Below are 14,002 nucleotides of genomic sequence, written 5' to 3'. Positions count from 1 at the left end.
TTTATTTATGAAAAAGAAAATTACAGATCGTTTTTTCATTGATATTTTTCATATTTTCAGTCATATCGGACTTTCTATTGTTTCGAACACTCTTCGTGAAAAACCCTGTATGCATAAATTTATCTGTTAAATTGGAAAGCAACAATTTGAAATCGTTTCGAGTAAATTTTATATCATGTTCCGTGGAATTGTTGAATTCTTTTGAGAGGTTATGCAACCTATCATACACAGAATGTTAGTAATGAGTATCAACTGGACCAAGTAAAATTTGCAGTTTTTCAATTTTCCAGAAATAATTCACAACTTGATGTTTGAAAAAAAAAATTCACCGAGGTATCAATGATTAAAATTCTGGATTTTTCCCCACTTTTATGAATACCTCAGTGGCCTTCCGATACTTTAGTAAAAATTGGAGAAAATCAAAAATTTCAACAATCGATATCTCGATGAAAAATTTCATCCAAATATCACAGAGTAAATTTATTTTGGTTTGATAAAAAAATTCATCAATTAACACTTCTTCCTAATTTGAGGTAGTATAAACATTTATTAATAAATATAAACAGTAATTTTTATTTTACAAAAGGGAAATCAGTTCCTTTTGCATATTTTCCGCATTAAACTTTAGAACTTTTATTACTTTCGGACACCCTTCGTGAAACGCCCTGCATGCATAAATTTTGGACCACCCCTCGAGGAGTGCTTGGATTCTTTTGAGAAGTTGTACGGCTGATCAGAATGCTGATATAATGAGTATTAACTGGACCAACCGCAATCAAACCTACACTGAAAATTAATTGACCACACCTATTCCAAATGCGGTGACTAACTTACTGAATTAGGGGATTGTGAAATAGTTTGAAATTGGGGGTTTGGTCTAGACTATTCAAAAATATCAACAATGATGATTGCGGGATGCTATGTAGCCGAACGATTCAATTAACGTTATGACTTCGGCTCCGGCATTAATCCAATTACATCCCCTCACGGTTCATTTCCAATCGAATATATCTACAATGTCTTTATTTTTAAAGTCTGAATCCATGGAGTTGGATTGCGAAAAGAGTAATCAAGTGAAAGTATTGAAGGTATGAGTGGGCGAGAAATTCGGGTTTTTCGAAAATTTTGGGTAGAAAGCTTTCAGCTGATCATAGATTCGATTCATTCTGTCGAATCATTTTATTAACTGAAATGAGATAATTAGACCGGAATTTATAGTGAAGAATGTAATTTCGAGTGGTCGAATTGGTGGGATGAGAGCTTACTTGTGAAGAGGAATGGGAATGTAAGGTTAGGATCACACCATATGAGCGGTATTTCACGGGATAGTTCCGATTTCGAAGGTTTTCAACAGCTGGCTGATGCGAAGACGAATTCAGGAAAGAAAATTCAACTCCTCTCGCGGGAAATCAAACCTTGCCCTAGACCGCTAGACTACAAAAGGGCAACGAATTTCAATCTTTCCTTGGAGCTCGTATGCACTGAACGGGACCATACATTTTCACAAGTTATAAATTATATATATGATAATTATGACTATAAATATAAACATTCATCTCGCATATTTGACAGGTTTTTTTCCCTTCAATGTTTTTTGGTGAAATACTTTTGAATTGACTGACAAAATTGCTTAAATACATTAAGCAATTTTTCGGCCATTTTAGCTCTGATTGGCGACTTTTTCCCTTATTTCGTCACGTTTTTGGCGATAATTCGCGATGCCCCGTATTTTTCTTGATCATATATATGGTCAGTCAAATAAAGATTCTCCTGGGCATGCAAGAAAAAGACAAAGAGAACTTAGGAGAAAAATAAATTAATATTTTTACTTTGATATTTGTTGACGCTGTGATACCCGTTTCTCATCAATATAGAGGAATAAGTGTTATGTTGATATGGTTATGAAACAGTCATAACGATATCGAAGATTCCGCAAAATTTTTCGTTTTAAACAAGGTCTACGTTTTTTTGAAGACTTTTTTTTAACTAAAAATATAAACAGATTGCGTAATAAAATAGAATATACTGAAGAATATAGAATAGAAAACAGATTGCTTATACTGTTCATGCAGTTGTTATTTTATTATGATTGAAAATTGACCAAATTTTATCGACAAAAAATACGAGATATCGGGATTTTAAATACGGAGCATCCACAATTCTCACCGCAAATGTAGCCAATTATCAGCAAAATTGCCAAATATTGATTATAAATAACCCTTGGTGAGAAATGTAGTGTTTTAGCAAGACTGCGGTGATTTAAAATGCATTTTACGGAGGGGGTGGGGAATTAAAAATAAGACAAATATGGAGATGAATATTTATAGCCATGATCATTACACCACAATTTGCAAACTATTCAAATCGCCTCCCATTACGGATTCTACTAAAGATTATGAATTAAAGCAAGCTTTGTTGGAAAAACATGAAATTTTTATAGGACCGAATTCAAATTCTTTCTCATCAAGTTAGGTTGTAAACGCCCTAAATTAGGAGTCATTTCATTTTTGGGCCAGCGTTTAAAGTAGGTATTTGTTTTCTGCGTTTTCACAACTTTTAAATGCTTATTTAAATCATACGCTGACCATAAATCGAGTGACAAACACGGCAATACGACTCGCTGAAAATTGAAAAATGCAAATGATGGCAGCAAATTCAAGCAGTGGCGCTCTATTCTACGGTTTTTTTTTTTATGAAGAAAGTCTTTGAACATCCTTTGTCACAATTTTTTTGCACCCTAATGGGACTCGGGTGACTTTTCAAATTAATAAATGTCAAAATATACGGCGTGTAAAAATGAAATATTCTTGAATTGTGCTGCTGGGTAAGGGTATGATTAAGCTTACACAAAAATTTAACCTAAACTAGCCGTTGCTCTCGTAAAAAGACGCTTTCGTGGGTGTTTTTACCAGCATTACACACGATTTGTTAAAAGCATTGTGATGAAAATGAATGCTTTTGGTTGTTTTTCTAAAAATATAAATACAGTCGAATACAGTCGAAGTAAAGAACTTCAAGAGACCGGAGAAATCACTTCGTTATAACGAAAAATTTCATTATAAGGAATTCCAGGTTTTTGCATTGTTCCTATGTAAACTTATCTGGGAGATTATTAAAGTGTTCGTTAAAACCAGATTTTTTTTCGGTATAACGGTTAAATCGTCAAAATGGGATTCGACTGTAGTTCAGGAGTTGATATCTGAAATTATTATTTATTATTCTCAGCCTGGATTTTATGAATCTTTACATGTCACTAGGAAATTGTAATGAATAGTATTTTAAATAGTATGTGGAAAAAAATTGTCATTATTTTTGAAGGGAAACGTTGATCTTTTTTTTCAGGTGCAAATCCTACACCATAGATATTTTCCAAGTGATTACTAAATAATGAATAATATTGGATATTATTTCAGGGATTCTCCCTAGAAAACGTGGATATTATTTTCAGGATTCTAAAGTGTGGTGTCAATTGGCATTGTCCAGCTGATTTGAAGACCATTGACATTGTCCAGGCGATTCCAGGATCAAAGACACTCTCCGAGTGATTTCAATATCATCTATACTGTCCAGGTGGTTTGATATCATTGGCACTGTCATAGTGATTTGAATATCATTGAAACTAGCATATTGATTTGAATATTATTGAAACTAGCATATTGATTTGAATATTATTGAAACTAGCATATTGATTTGAATATTATTGAAACTAGCATAATGATTTGAATATTATTAAACTAGCATAATGATTTGAATATTAGTGACACTGTCCCGTTGGTTGCAATTGACACTGTCAAGGTAGGTCAAATTGACACTGTTAAGGTAGTTACAATTGACACTGTCCAGGTCTCCATGTGATTCCAATTGACACTTAGATCGTCGTTTATCAACTTTTCTGCCTTTGTGAAACCTTTAAAATTATTTCCATGGTCCATGTCCCAATGCGGGAACAATTGACATATGTTATAGAAATTATCTGGACAATGTGAAAATTGTCTAGGAATCATCTGGACATTCGGACAGTGTCAATAGTGTAGGAATTATCTGGACATTGCCAATGATTTTGTAATCACCTGGACAGTATCGAGAGTCATGAAATTTCTATAACACATATGCCAATTGTTCCCTACAACATGGATCATGGAAATAATTTCAAAGGTTTCACAAGGGCAGCAAAGTTGATGAACGACGATCTAAGGATATATAAGTCAGATTCTCGTGTAAAATGCCAATAACAATATTTCAATCTTGTCTGGAGCAGGTAACTTCAACCTTTTTAACATAGCGCGGACATAAAGGTATACTGATATATGTCATAAAAAAAAAACCTCGATGGGCTATGCGTGGACGACTCCTGGTCTAGAATATCAACAATTTTTGTTTTCGTCAAACGCGACCGCTTTCAACACTGTCTTGAGAATCACTAAACAAGCTAAACACTTAAATATCAATAAAATCACGCGTCATAAACCAAACAAAAGGGCACCCATATCCTTAAAAATCACACAGATTCAACAAAAATATGTGGTAATAGACACAGTATTGTCGTAAATTATTTAAAAAATAAAATGATGATGATGATAATAATAATAATAATAATAATAATAATAATAGTACAGAAAGCGAAAGTGAAAAGATATTGGTTCGTCGCATAACAATTGGAGACTCGGAAAAACACAAAAGAAACTTTGAAGGCGAGAAACGAAGTAATAATAGCTTGGATTAAGTAGGGAAAAAAAAATTTGGAATTTCATAGTAAATTCCCTAAAGGCTTTTTAGATATAGAACTAGGAAAGAAATAAATATACGGTGGGAAAAATTATTAAAAAAAGTAGAATAAGAATCATTTAAGCCTCAAGAGATAGTGTCATACAAAAAATAATAATAGTATTTTTTCCCCCAAAGTTTCGAGACAAACCTAACACTTGAGGGGAAAAAAATTGTTTTAGCTTCAGGCGCATGACAAGTTTTCTTGAATTTTTACCACAAAAAAACGAGGAAATAGCTCTCCTGAGTTTAAATTCCGGTGGAAAAATAATATAAAACGATCGCCCTCCCTATTCCACACGCATACAAACACAAAGTTTTTCAACTAAAGTCTTCTGGAATAAGAGATTCGTATTCTTGTGAGGCAAGTTTTTGACAGTTTACGGCTTATTTTTAAGAGTTCGAAATTTAAATTTATATATTCCTCTTCAAGTCATTGTTTGACTTTTAAAGAAACTGTATTATTCTGTATTTAAATTTTTAAGGTGTTTACTGTGTGTAGATTGATTCTAAACTCGTGGGATAAATATTTTAAGCGTAGTGTATTTATAGGTTATATATTTAAATGTATGTCCGTAATACATTATTGGTTTGGTTTGGTTCGAATGATCATGATGCTATACGAGGACCAGTCGTAAAAGAATGAGACTTATTCTATTATTTACAAACTGCATTAGTTAGCGTCTAACTAAAGGTATAGTTTTAATGAACTGATATGGACTTTCCCCAGTGTGTCTATCATTTTTAGATCCTATCTTTTGATACCGCTTTGGAAATCACCTTCTGCCGCTTCTTTCGGAACTGTCACTGTAAGCAATATATAGTACTTGCTTGAACCTATTGAATCTAGAGACATCGCTTCCTCCGCCTTCTTTTGAACCGACGTAAATGTTCGAAAAATATGCTGGAACCTGTTTTTTCACATTGCTTGTGGAAATCGCCTCCTTCAAAACCGTTCACGATGAGTGAAGAACCTACTGGAACCTATCTTTCAACATGGCTTTAGAAATCACCTCCTCCGTCTTATTGAGAACTGACGTTGATGAACGAACAGCCTGCTGGAACATGTCTTTTGACACAGCTTTTGAACTCACCTCCTTCAGAACCGTTGTTGATAAGAAAAACAAAACCTTACCAGAAAATGCTTTTAGACATCGCTTTGGAAAAAACCTCTTCCACCTTTTTGTGAATGGGGGTAAATGGGCAAAAAACATGTTGGAACCGGTCTTCAGGCATTGCTTTCAGAATTAACCCCCTTCAAAAACGTTGTTATAAGTGAGAACTTATTCCTTTCGGCTGGAACTTATCTTTCGACATCGTCTCCGCCTTCTTCAGAACCACCACTTCCGCAACGATTTAATTTGAATGGATAGCCAAAGTTACTCTCGAAGCATTGGCATGTCCATATAGTGAGTGTGATACGTATAAGATGATTCGTTGGGCCAAATGTTTGGCTCAACGTTTTACTCATCAACGACAGTTCTGAAGAAATGCATAGGGGAAATTATTTCGAAAGCGGGTTATAGCACGTTTTTTTCGCTCATCAACGATGGTTCTGAAGTTAGCGGCGGCGATTTTTAAAAACCAATTCCAGCACGATTTTCACTCATCAAGAATGGTTCTGAAGATATTCGTTGAACGTTTGAAAGTTTCTCTTCAAACATAGCAGGTTGTTGGAAAAGTGATATTGGATAACAAGTTTCAGCATTTTTACCAAGAATGGCAGACACGCTGAACCTACTACCATACTAGTCGTTGGGAAAAATTTAAAAAAAACTTCCTTCATCAACTTCTACTTCACGAAACTTTTCAACAGTTGGCTGATGCGAAGACGAATCCAAAAAAGGAAGAAAATTCAACTGCCCTTGCGGGGAATCGAATCCACTTCTTTTCACTTGCCGGGTGAGCGCCTTAGACCACTAAACTACACTAAACCACAAGCAGCGAGTCTCAATCTTTCCTTAGAGCTCGTGTGCGCTGAACGGGGCCGTATATGGGTGGTCGGACCTAACTCAGGCCAGAACTCACAATTGCTGACACTGCCACCAGATGGCGGCGCATCAGCCAGCTGTTGGAAACCTTCGTATGGATAGCGGAGAGTTATTTAAGTCACCATCTGGAGTCAGCAATTGTGAGCTCTGGCCTGAGTTAGGTTCGACCGTCCATGTACGGTCCCGTTCAGCGCACACGAGCTCTGACGAAAGATTGTGATTCATTGCCTTTGTGTAGTCTAGTGCGCTCATCTGGCACGTGAGAGGACGTGGGTTCGATTTTCCGCAAGAGCAGTTTAATTTTCTTTCTTTCCTGAATTCATCTTCACATCAGCCAGCTGTTGAAAACCTACGTATGGATAGCGGAGAGTGGCATCATCCTTAGATGCTTCTACTTTACCACACACCAACTCCGGTCATATCACCATACGATAATTTCCAACCGGTGGAATTGGGAGGGAAATGAAGGTGCCATCTATCGGTGATCGCCCCAAGTTCAGTAGGTAAAGAACTTGTTTTTGCGGTGTTCTTCCCCAGGATCTAACCCGTAGACCCTGACTGTAACGTTCACGGTGGAAGACGAGCATGTTACCATTGCACCACTCGGGAGCTAAACATCAAGCTAGACTAAAACTAATAGAGTTTGGAATAAAATCATTATCATTTCACTCACTAGCTAATATAAATTACGCTGCGAGTGTATTATGAAATTGCTTACCTGTTTACGACTGTAACTAACGCCTTGGCATCAAAACATTAAACACCTCGCCCCTGAAGTCATACGCTGATCATCTTGGACATCTTGGCATGTCGTAGACATGATGTGTTCAGAAATGAGTTTAAAGAACTGGTTGAAAGATAGAAATTGCCATCCCAGAAGTTTTTCATACGCGGTTTACTAGCGTTTTGAACTGGGGGAATATTTCTCCTGGATGAACATATGGAGCTGGTTGAAATTAGTTGTGTCTAAATTTGCATAAAATATTTTTTCTGATGAAATTGTGCTAGCTGGTCCCTTTCCCTCTCAACAAGGGGTGACACATATTCACAACAAATTGAAATTTGACGTGTGTTAATCAAAAAGCAGGTGGCGGCACAGTCGAAAAGACTCAAAACTCAAAGCAAATGTTTTGAGTGACGATAGAGTTCATTAAAAAGAACCATATCTATAAATCTACGAAGTTTCCTTTGATAGTTGGATTGTTGGAAAAACTCCACCTTTAAACGATAGATAATACCCCCAACGCAATATAATACAGCCATTGAATAACGTGCTCTTTAGAGAAAATTACAGTAGCCCGATATACTGTATGATACACTCATTTTTTTATGGTTATACTCATATAAAATACTACCATCACTTTCGGATAACGTTTCCGATCATAATTTACTATAGGTATATGGTTCATTTTGATGTCCTATATCACTCTTAAAATATTTACGTAGAATTCTGAATCACTTTTATATCATGCACATTTTCCGCGTTATGTTAATGGCTGATATTCGTGGCAAGTAAATAAGGTATGATCGTAGTAAGGCACTTGATGGTTATATAGCTATGCTAGACTTAGATTATTTTTCATGAACTCGATTTCAGACATTTTGAAAAGCATTTAATGGTAAAAAATACTTTGGAATATCATAAAAAAATCATAAAGAAAATAACCTAAGGTGTCTTAAAACGAGAAATTTTGAAAAATTCAGAGTCCATATTTATTTGTGTTAAAGCTCAAACTTACACGTTTTAGTCAACTTTGGACATGTATGAGACTTCCTTTGAGTCTATCAGTATAAAATGATCATGTGGAATTGTTATAAGACTAAAAAATTGTCTGTGCGTGATCATGTTTGTATGAAAAGACTTTAAGAGAGAGATAATATCTCCCTATATTCACCCTAAATAACATGCAACATCTCGACTAATGCTAATTTTCCTTTAGTCTCTAATAAATAATGAACGATCACGCTGATTTTTGACGCGTCAATCTCAGAGTTTAGAAAAACTTCCTGGGAACTCAGAATTAATAAATTTTATTAACTTATCTTTTGTGTGTGAGTCCAAAAGACATCATATAAATTTTTTGCACGCAGGAGAAGTTTCTGTCTGATATACTATAGGTTTGTGTATTTTTTTATTTTTCTCAAATTCATAAGATTATTCATTTCATAAGACCGTCCAAATAGAGATATTAGGCTGACCATATTTCGTCGAGAAAGATGCAGGAGATTTCGATTTTAAATACGAAAAACACAAAGGATGAACAAAGGATGGCTCGGGGATCCATGATGTTCTTAAGTCAGCCACCTCGTTGGGCAATTTGCCTGTTGTGGCGTTGTATTTGTATATATGAGTTGAATATTTATATTTATTATCATTATTATTACACTATCTATTTTGTCATATTGCAATAATTATAATAAGTTATGAGGATGGTCTTCATCGTTGATTTCAGTAAAATAAAACATTTAAGAATCGTTGTAAAAAACTGGATAAAATGGGACAGCCAAAAATACGTGAATAATACGGGAATGTCCCGTAAAATAGGGTCTTATGGTCGCTTTTAGAAAAAGAATGTTGATTCTTCTTCTTCATAACAATACAGCCACTCAATTTGTAAGGATAGAAATAAATTTTCTACAAGAGTCACTTGTTCCACTAGTGTACTGTTCAAAGTTTTGGACCTGCACAAAAATATTTCGGTACCTAAAGTAATTAATTTTCTACCTCAGATGATACTGTAAATTTAAATACTACTCTGAATATAGACTCTTCTAAAGAGAAATGTGTTCAATTTACTTCAAAATTCATGGTTTTCCCTCGTTAAAATCCGTATTTAATACCTCAAAGTAACTTCGAGAAGATCATTAGAAGACGAATATCTACAAGAAATACTACACTCGAAAATTTTCAACTAAAAAAATAATACTTCAACAAATAATCCGTAATATAAATGCAAAAGTTTCTAATTACTAATAATTTTATGAAAATGGCTCGGTATCTTAGAATCCGCTTCAAGAAATCGGCAAATAACTCTTTCTTAAAATCACACACACAACAGTAATATTCTATATCTATCTTATCTAATTCAAAATATTCTGTGTATTTTATAGGACAAAAAGCATTGAGAAGATTCTTCAATTCACATGATGTAATTTTAAATATTTGTAGAGAGAAAGCTCGATGTAAATTCAAAACTTATCCTATTAATATTCAAATACCCGCCATTAACTGAAGCATGAACTAAAATGTTTTCATCGAACGAACATGAAAGCATGGGTTACGTTGAAAAAGTACATAAAATTTACTCCAGTGATTATCTAATCATACAACCAATCAAATCAAACAACGTTTTTCAAATATTCTATCTATTTATACAGGATGCTCCACAAAAATATTTCCAAAAGGAATGAAAATTCAACTTCATTTTAAAACTCGTGTAAAACTTGAAAAATGATCGCAAAAGAGATGAGAATTTTGCTGTAATGATTCAAAATCTAAAAATTTATTATTAGAGGAAATATAAAAATTTAAATTTTTATGTGGCTCTAATTAAATTAATAAATTAGTAAAATTTGCGTCTTTTTCTATCATAGAGAAAAAAATTTACCCCGTAATAATTAGATGAAAATTTGCGGAGATATCTTTGATTGAAATTTTGTAAGACTTTTTCAATCAAAGATTTCAAACACCGATATATCTTAGCGAACTTTCAATAATTACGGAGTAAATTTTTTTGGTATATTAGAGAGATGCAAATTTAATTAATTGAAATTTTTTTTATTAGCAGCAGTATAAAAATTTTAAGTTTTTATATTCCTTTAATAATCGTTTTTGGGGATGGGAGTGTTCAGCTATCTCAGAAAATTTTCACTGTTTGTTTTTGTCATATTTTACTTCAATTACATTCGTCTCAATGAAACACCCTGTATATTAACAAGGGGTTTTATAAAATACCCTGTATATTAACCAGGGGTTTTATAAAACACCCTGTATATTAAGCAGTGGTTTTATGAAGCACCCTGTATATTAACCAGGGATTTTATGAAGCACCCTGTATATAAACCATCCACAAATGTACTGGAAGGGAACATAATATTTATGTATTAAGTTGGTGGTACAATATAATTGAATCATTTCGAAAATTTTACGCTGAAATGAAACTCATTTGAATAATTTTTGCGAATTTTCGGTGGATTTAAGGTGATTTCTTCAAAATTTTTAACATTACCTAAGCATTTATGCTTATAAATTAAACGAGAAATTTTCAAGGAGCTACTTTATACGTTTTACGAGAATTTGCTAGTGTCAGGAAAATTTTAATTAAAACTCATAATTAGCGTTTCGTTTAGCGGATTTTACCGCAAATGAAAATTTCCCGAAGGATGTGAGAATTTTATGTCACTCTTTCGAGTCATCGGAATAATTTCGAAATTTTAACTAATGGGAATGACCTTAAGGTTATTTGTAATCAAAGCATTTCGTTTCTGTAAGTCTTAGGTCAAGAACTTGGGTATTGGATTTGGTAGGACTTTTTGGGTTAAAGACCTACCGAAAGACTTTGGGTCCTCATAAAAAATAAATTAAATTAACAACAGCGTTGATTGTGGTATTTTCATTCCAGATAAAAACATAAATTTTATGAATAATTAATTTATTTTTGTTTATTATTATCGTAAATAATTAACGATAATAAATTAGATTAATAACAGCATTGATTACGGCATTTTTATTCCAGATAAGACCATAAATTTTATGAATAATTAAATTATTTCAGTTTATTATGATCGTATACAATTAACGATAACAATTTCAGCACTAAAATTAAATACATTCAATATTTTTTTTAAATTTGAATTTGAAATTTCCTGAAAATTTTGTGATTTTCTAAAACTGCTCCAAAAAGTATTGTACTCTATAATAATAAATATAAATGTTTATTGAAAGTATTTCCGTAAATATATATGAGATCGCTCGTCTCATTTAACATCATGAATAATTAGAAAACTTTAATTATTATTATTGAAATCAATTATGGTATTTCTCGTTCGGTGTAAGCACCGCAGTCTTAAAAATTTAATAAACGTACGCACCGCAATTTTCCTTGCGTTAAACCAATTTCCATATAATTATTATTTTTTGTTTCAAAAAATACTAAGAAATAGTTTTTAATTTGTAAAATTAAAATGCAATTTAATTGGTTAATCTATGATTTTTTATACAATAATATTCATTATCGCTAATATTTTTTTTTGAATACAATATTTAAAAATTGATACAAATTTTTGATAACAATTTTAAATATTTTTATTTTGATTATATTATAAAAATATTAATATATTTTCATAACTGACAAAAACTTTTGATTCAAGTTTAAATTAATTTTTTACATAGTATCATATGAAATATTAATATATTTTGATAATTGGAAATTTTGGATTCAAATTTTGAATATGATAGAAATTTTGATAATCGATAGAAACTTTTGATTCAAATTTTAAATGAAATATTTTGAAAGTTGGTAAAAAATTTTGATTCGAATTTTGAATACCATATTTAGATAACTGGTAAAAAGTTTTGATTCACACACACACACACACACACACACACATATATATATATATATATATATATATAGTATTTTAATACAAAATTTATCGTATTTGTTACATCTGAATTAAGCACCACGCACCAAACACACAAGTCTGATAATTTTCTTAAAGACGTTAGCAAAAATGACAAGAAATATGATCAAATAATTTATTAAATAAATTTTAAATATCCAGTTATGATAAATAGATAGAAAAATACACTTATATGAATAGAAAAATTCATAAAAATAAATGATATAATTCACAATTCATGAAATAAATTCTAAAAACAGAAAAATACAGTTATGAATAGAAATATACAGTTATGATATTGTCAACTGAGTAATATCCTTAAAAATTCAATTCAAAAAAATAATAATTTAATTCATTGTCTTATAACTTTGTAATTATTAGAGCAGACATTCATTTCCGTCCCGATAACTAATAACTAAGACATTCAAAAAATTTGCTTACTTGATAATTTTCTACATCGTTTCTTCAGTTGAATGTGAAGACCTTCTCTCACTGTAATTAATTGTTCTTTCTCAAGAAAATAAGTCAAGTTTGAAAAGTTTTTCGTTTTTGAGACTTTTCCCCCAAAAGAAAAGTTCATTCAAATGAGTCCGATCGTGGAAGATAGTTTTTCTTCTCCTGACATACGGTCGGAATAATTTTCAATTTTTCACTTTTATATTAGTTTTTTTTCTTCCCCCTTTTCGAGGGAACTTCCAACTTGCTTCTTTGTGTTGTCAACTACGATGGCAAAATAGAAAGTGAAGGTCCACGGTTCAAGCGAACATCTGGCTTCTAAGGGAAAGGAAGAACAGAAAAGTGCAAGAAAATAAGAGGCCAAATTTTTTCTTATTTTTTTTCCGGCCTTTTTACTATCTTCTCTCTTTTATCAAGAGAAGTATGTTTGCCGAGTGAATTGAACGTTATCCGATGGCAGTCAGAGTTGACTGTGATCCTGGCAGGCAATGCAACCGCTGTATATATATGTACACACACGCGCGGATGTGCGCGCCTTGTGTTCCGCCGCCTTTCGACTGGCGAGAAGACAATTCGCCCGATTTGCGCAGAATCAGTGTGGGTGTCTGACATAGGAACAAAATATATATATATATAAAATAAAAATTTGTTAAAAGAAAAACAAAAATGCTCTTATATGCTGTGTTAAGTGAGATCTCTCTCTCTTCTATGATTCTTATAATAATGAGAACAAACAAAGGTATTGTGCCTATCTATCAGTACACTGTTCAAAAATTAATTCAAAAAAACTTGAAGAAAGTTTCGTGATTTTTTAACTTTTTTTTTTGAAGTAACATAATTAGTTATTTTTCAATTAATTTTGAAAGATAATACCACTGTGGTTAAATAAGTTTATTTTTCATAACTTTTAATATGGTCAAATGCTTCAGAAATTCTGTGGTGAACATGGTCAGAACATGTCTCCAAAAAAATCGGTTTTTGATCTAAAAGTAAATCTTGCTAATTATAACTAATTAGAAGTGAGATAAATGCACAAATACATGCGTACAGTTAAATAACATGCTGGTGTATGATATTTTCATTTGTATTTGTGTGTATGGTTTATTTTTGATTTTTAAATGCCAATGAAAATGCTCATATCTCAAAAATGTGATTTTGGAGTTGTCATG

The 14,002-nt window shown here is 32.5% G+C and overlaps 1 protein-coding gene across 1 annotated transcript in view; it reads right to left on the bottom strand.

Annotated features, from left to right (window-relative positions):
- Window positions 1-13,279, bottom strand: part of LOC149072875 (synaptotagmin-1-like) — a 170,810-nt gene extending 157,531 nt beyond the window's left edge. Inside the window, exon 1 of the mRNA XM_089246322.1 lies at window positions 12,819-13,279. The gene's annotated coding sequence lies outside the window, so the exon portion shown is untranslated. The remainder of the gene's footprint in view (window positions 1-12,818) is intronic.
- Window positions 13,280-14,002: the final 723 nt, after the last annotated feature.

Source organism: Pholcus phalangioides, unplaced genomic scaffold (assembly GCF_987345545.1).
Source record: "Pholcus phalangioides strain wild (caught in Gottingen) unplaced genomic scaffold, Ppha-v1.0 ptg000017l_1, whole genome shotgun sequence".
NCBI lineage: Eukaryota > Metazoa > Arthropoda > Arachnida > Araneae > Pholcidae > Pholcus > Pholcus phalangioides.
This window is presented reverse-complemented; position numbering and strand designations above follow the sequence as displayed.